Raw genomic sequence first — 6,000 nt, forward strand, 5'->3', positions numbered from 1 at the left:
CTCAAACATTTCAATCTTCTTCATGAGGCTGCCACAAGTTTACACATACCCATCAATTTCCATTTAAACAAATTTTCAAGCTTCCAAATTAAACCTTACACATGGAATTCAACTACAATACAATCAAACATTTAAATCATCATTCAAACCACTATTTACATGCAAGAATAAGCCATTCTTATTGAGGTTCCATAGCTTCCAAAATGTACATTTCCACTAATTCATCAAACTTTAAAAATTCTTCCACAAATCAACTACCCACAACATCCCTTCAAAGTTTAATGAAACAAGAATAAAAAATACATACTTACCACTTTTGAAATTCTTCAAAACCTCACCAAAACTTAACTTTCTTGCTGCCTATATGTTTCCCAAGATGTGTAGGCAAAGCTTGGTGAAGGAAAATGCAAGGATCATGGCTTGAAGATGAAAGAGTGAAGCTTGCATGCAATTCGGCCATGGAGGTTTGAGAGTATTTCAATTTCGGCTGGTTTTGCAAAGTGAGGATGATGAAGGCATATTCTCCCACAATGATGCTTAATGGTCCACTTTAGGGGTGTTAGTGGAGCACTAGTTGAATTAAAAGTTTTTTTTTTAATGTTAAACTTTCCAATTTTCCACATTTTCCTCCTATCTTTTGCTATGTAGATTATGTACCACTATTTTAATTTTTTATGACATTTTTCAAGTGTAATATCCTTTATTTTTAATGGAAATTTAGGTCAAAAGGCAACTCGGGGTGTCAAATGACCACAGTGCCCCTATTTGGATTGCATTCCCGATTTTTCGGTAACACCGAGTTTTGTCATTTTCTCGATTTCTCATTTTTCTTTATACTAATTAATTAATTTTTCTTTGATATTTCTAATGATATTTATACTTCAATAGATGTTTATGTAAGTCCTAAAAATATTTTCTAGGGTTCCTCGTGGTCCAGGGGTAGTCAACGGTTTATGCCGCAACTTCCCGGTGCGGTCACCCATCGCTATGGTTCTCGGCTCGTTTAACTTGGTTACATTTCATTGCTATTATTTTTCCTTTGTTTTTCTTCTATTTTATTTTCTTATAATTCATTATTTTATGTCTCCTCATCCATATCTAAGTGTAGTTCTAGGCATCCTAGCTGTCCGAACAGACACTGGTCACTGGAACAGTAGAACGCACTATCGAACATAGGGGTTTTACACTCAAAGTAGGTTTGTGCACAACTAGTTTTTAACTGATTTTGTTCTGAATATTTCATATGATTAAATGACATATTTTTCTTATGTATTATGTTTAACAAGCATTGGATTTAATTAAATGATTATTGAAATTGTTATAGTATGTATGAATTTAGCTTTGTGAAATGGTATTTCCACAAGTATTAAGTATTGTTGTTAATTGAATAAATTTTGCATTGAAAAATTGTGATAGAACATGTTTTGAATTGTGATGGGCAATTTGCATGGAAAAAAGCAAATTTATGATTTGAAGTGTGATGAGCATAAAAATTATTGGATATTGGCATTGACTTTGAATCGAATTGTATTGTGATTTATGCTCACTAAAAGGATTGTGATATTGTTTTATATCTCACTATAGATGCTTGACTAGGTTATTACCCGTCTCTCTCATTTGTTGAGAAGACAATGGAGTTAGTTGTGTTTTGATTACCATGGTACATGCATAGGCTTAGATTCTCCTCTTATTAGCGGATAGATCTAAGTTTTATGTTACGGCCCTTTTGGAAGATTCATTATTGTGATGTGTACTGTGCACGATGATTAGTCTTGCATAGTTAGTGAGATAAAGAATGATTTTTTGAGATAAAGAATGGCTTTTGAGATAAAAAAGAATGGCTTTTGAGATAAAGAATGGTTTTTGAGATAAAGAATGGCTTTTGAGATAAAGAATGGTTTTCGAGATAAAGATTGGTTATTGAATAGTAAAGAAATTCGATTTCAAATGGGATTTATGTATAATTGATTTTATTAGAATTAATCTTTATTTCCAATAAATTGTTGGAATTACCTTAAATGGTTAGTTATGATTTGATAAATTAAAATTCGTGATCAAAGTCATTTTATACAAATGATTTATATTATTGGCAATGAATATTTTGAGTTTTGAAATTTGATGAGTATCCATATTTCCAAATTATTTGCTGTAATTTTTATTAAGGTAAATTGTACTATGTTTTAAATTGTAGTTGTGCACCACTGAGTTCACCACTCAAAGATAGCTTTGTATGCTGTCGCAGGTGAAAAGAGCATAAAGCAATTGAGTAAGCTTCTTTGAAGAGACATTCAAATCAGCTCCAGGTATACCCATGTACACAGGTTTTGATGTATGCATGTAATAATATGTATGTAAATTATTTGAGCTGTTGTATAAAAACTCTTGTAAAATATTTTGGTATGTAATTAAATGTAAATTATTATGATATAAATGTTGAGTCTTGTAATCAATGAAATGTTCTTTATGATAAGATTGGTTTGAAAATGAATTGATTTGATTATTGAGATTTGAATTGTGAGTTGAAATGAAGTTATTGGAGTTATATTTGAGAAAACATATTGGGAGTGTTTTCCTTTTCAGGTTTGAAGAACTATTTTCTCAAAACACAACCGGCACTTTACTGAAATTTTGAAAAAAATTTTATAACACCAGATTTTAAGCGATGATATAAATTTCATGAAAATTGTTTTAAAATCCCTTATAGTATATCTAATGTGTTATCGGTAGGCAGAGTACGGTAATTCATTAGGTGTACTACGGGATCATGTTACATCTTACGGAGGAGTAGGGTGTGACAAGACTATTCTATTGTCTCATTCTTCTCTTCCATATCTTTTAACAGGATTTTCTATTCCTGTACAACCAACACAAGGAGATTTCTCTCCATTAGTTCATATTTATGATGTAAATGTACTATATGTATCAAACATTTGAGCAGTTGTAGTTACCTACAAAAATATTTCAAATTCACAGTTCAAAATTTACTTTAAAACCATTGCTCTGATACCACAAAAAATGTCACACCCTACTCCTCCGTAAGATTTAACATGATCCCGTAGTACACTTAATGAATTATCATACTTCCCCTACCGATAACCCATTAGATATACTACAAGGGATTTTAAAACAATTTTCGTGAAATTTAAATCATTGATTAAAATCTGGTGCTATAAATTTTTTTTCAAAATTTCGGCAGAGTGCCAGCTGTATTTTGAGAAAACAGTTCTTCCATCCTATAAAGGAAAATACTCCCAAAATGTTTTCTCAAATACAACTCCAATAAACTTCATTTCATCTCATTACTCAAATCTCAATAATCAAATCAATTCATTTTCAAAGCAACCTCATCATAAAAGAAACATTTCATTGATTACACTAACCTCTTGATGCACTGCAGCGTGTTTGCGCCTTTGAGATTCATCTTCAGGACACAAGATGTTGTCCCTCTAGCTTGTCCACACCATGAACACCTATGGCATCCCTTGAACAGCTTCTAAAGCCTTTTCTATTAATTAGAAATTCAAGTTCTGCCTTTTAAGAGATTAGAGATGTAAACAGGACACTAGAAACAATTTCTAGTGTTCTTAATTCAAGAGATTGATGGCTAATCTTTTTGAATTGATGAGAGATGAAGAAGAATAGAGGGAGGGATGCAAAATGGCGTGACCAAGGAGTGTGGCTGCTGGTTGTATTTTATTTTCTCATAACAACACTTAAATAGCTAGGATAACACATTAAACCCTTGCCACATGTCACCCTTTGATTAGCTCTAGGTTTAAGTGACCCAATCACATTGTGCCAAGTGTCAAACCTATATTTAATCTTGATTTTAATCATCTTACATGATTAAAAAAACATTTGGCAAGCTTATGTGTTATGCCATGTGTCACCATCTCATGGTGCCACGTGTCACACTCCAAAATGACCAAAATGCTCCTGTGTCTTAATTTTGAGTTCTCAACCCAAAATAATTATTTTTCTTCTTCTAATTAATTTATATCAAATATAAATTAATTAATTAATCTCTATTAATTAATTTCTCATTAATTAAATTCATATTTAAACACTTTAAATATAAATTTAACTTATATTATACATCCAACAATCTAGATTTGGTTTCAAGTCATGCTAGGGACTTTGCAAACTAATTGCAAACCAAACCTATTTAATTAATCGATTAAACTCTTTAATTAATTAATTAACTCATATTTAATTAGGTGATAACTTGTGTAATGCAGTGTGACTTACTAGGCTCATCACTAATTGGCAATGAGACATGATATCAACTCTTAATATCATCAGAACTCTTTCTTACCATAAATGATTTCTCTAAATCATTTTATGAACCTCATAGACCATGGTTAACACCTAGCATAGCATGCCATGGCCACCCAATTAGTAATAAGGTTTACCTTAAATGAACCTATAATCATATGTTACCATGCACTAGAATCTCTCTGTTACAAAATCCCAACTCAAGCCGAGTCATGGTTTATGTCAAACTCCATTTGCTATGAATATTATGTTCTCTTTTAACTCAGTTCTTGATTAAAAGATTTTCTCATCGAAACTCTTTCTCAATAAATCTATCTGTCTGGCCAGAACTTGAAACATCAAGAACAATTAAATGAACATAGGATTTTATCTCTATTTACTTAGAGGAACAGATTCCATCTTGATCAACACCTACCTCCATATATAACTAGTAAGAGCCAACACATGCCCATATACCCATACACAGTACAAGTATGAAAGCAGTATCAAACTCAAACTACCTATATACAAGATAACTGTGCTATCTCAGGTCTAAAGATTATATGCACTGATATGATTTATGACAAAACATTGACAAGAGTAAACTCCATGTGCTTGTCATAAGTGTCACTGGTTCGGCCTACTTATCATTTATAAGTGCCTATCATGTTTGTTATATGGCATGAGACTTACCATTCCATCTTATTTATATCTCATATAAATAACTTGGGAAGAAACATGAATACAATCTTTCTGGATAAGTCATGTCCTTATTATGAAGTATCCTCGATTGGGAACCTATTTATGATACTTCGTGCTAGAAATATTATCACTTATATTCTTAACAACTTAAGAATAATATTTCTAACAAAATATCAATGGACCTTTTCTATTACACATAAATATATTATGTAAACGGAAAAGTGGAAATGCCTTTTATTAATAAAAATATGTACAAGATACATACTAAATGATATGCTCTAGGGCATACTACTAACAATCTCCCACTAGCACTAGAGCCATTCATTACAATATCTTAGACCTATCTTCTCAAGATGTCGGTTTAACTGAGTCTGTGACATAGGCTTAGTGAATGGATTAGCTGGATTTTCAGCTGATGCTTTTTTCTGCATGGCTACATTGCCTCGCTCAACTATTTCTCTGATAATGCGGTAGCGCCTTTCTATGTGTTTGGATTTTGGGTGAGACCTTGGTTCCTTAGCCTGTATGACTGCTCCATTATTGTCACAGTGTAGTGGAACTGCTGACTCAAGGGAAGGAACTACTGTAAGTTCTGTCACGAACTTCTTTATCCAAACAGCTTCCTTTGCAGCATTTGATGCAGCAATATACTCAGCCTCTGTAGTGGAATCTGCAGTCGTGCTCTGTTTGGAACTCTTCCAACTGACTGCACCTCCATTACAAATGAACACATACCTAGAGGTAGACTTTCTATCATTGATATCTGATTGGAAATCAGAATCAGTATAACCATCCAATTGTAAGTCTCCACCTCCATAAATCAAGAATAAATCCTTAGTTCTTCTCAAGTACTTAAGAATATTCTTGTGACTATCCAAATGTTCCAAACCTGGATTGGATTGATACCTGCTAGTCAAACTAACAGCATATGCAATATCCGGCCTAGTACACAACATTGCATACATTAAACTTCCAATAGCCAAAGCATATGGAATCCTGGCCATCTTATCTCTTTCTTCAGATGTCTTTGGAGACATTTCTTTA

The sequence above is a fragment of the Hevea brasiliensis genome, chromosome 2 (genome assembly GCF_030052815.1).
Source record: "Hevea brasiliensis isolate MT/VB/25A 57/8 chromosome 2, ASM3005281v1, whole genome shotgun sequence".
Lineage (NCBI taxonomy): Eukaryota > Viridiplantae > Streptophyta > Magnoliopsida > Malpighiales > Euphorbiaceae > Hevea > Hevea brasiliensis.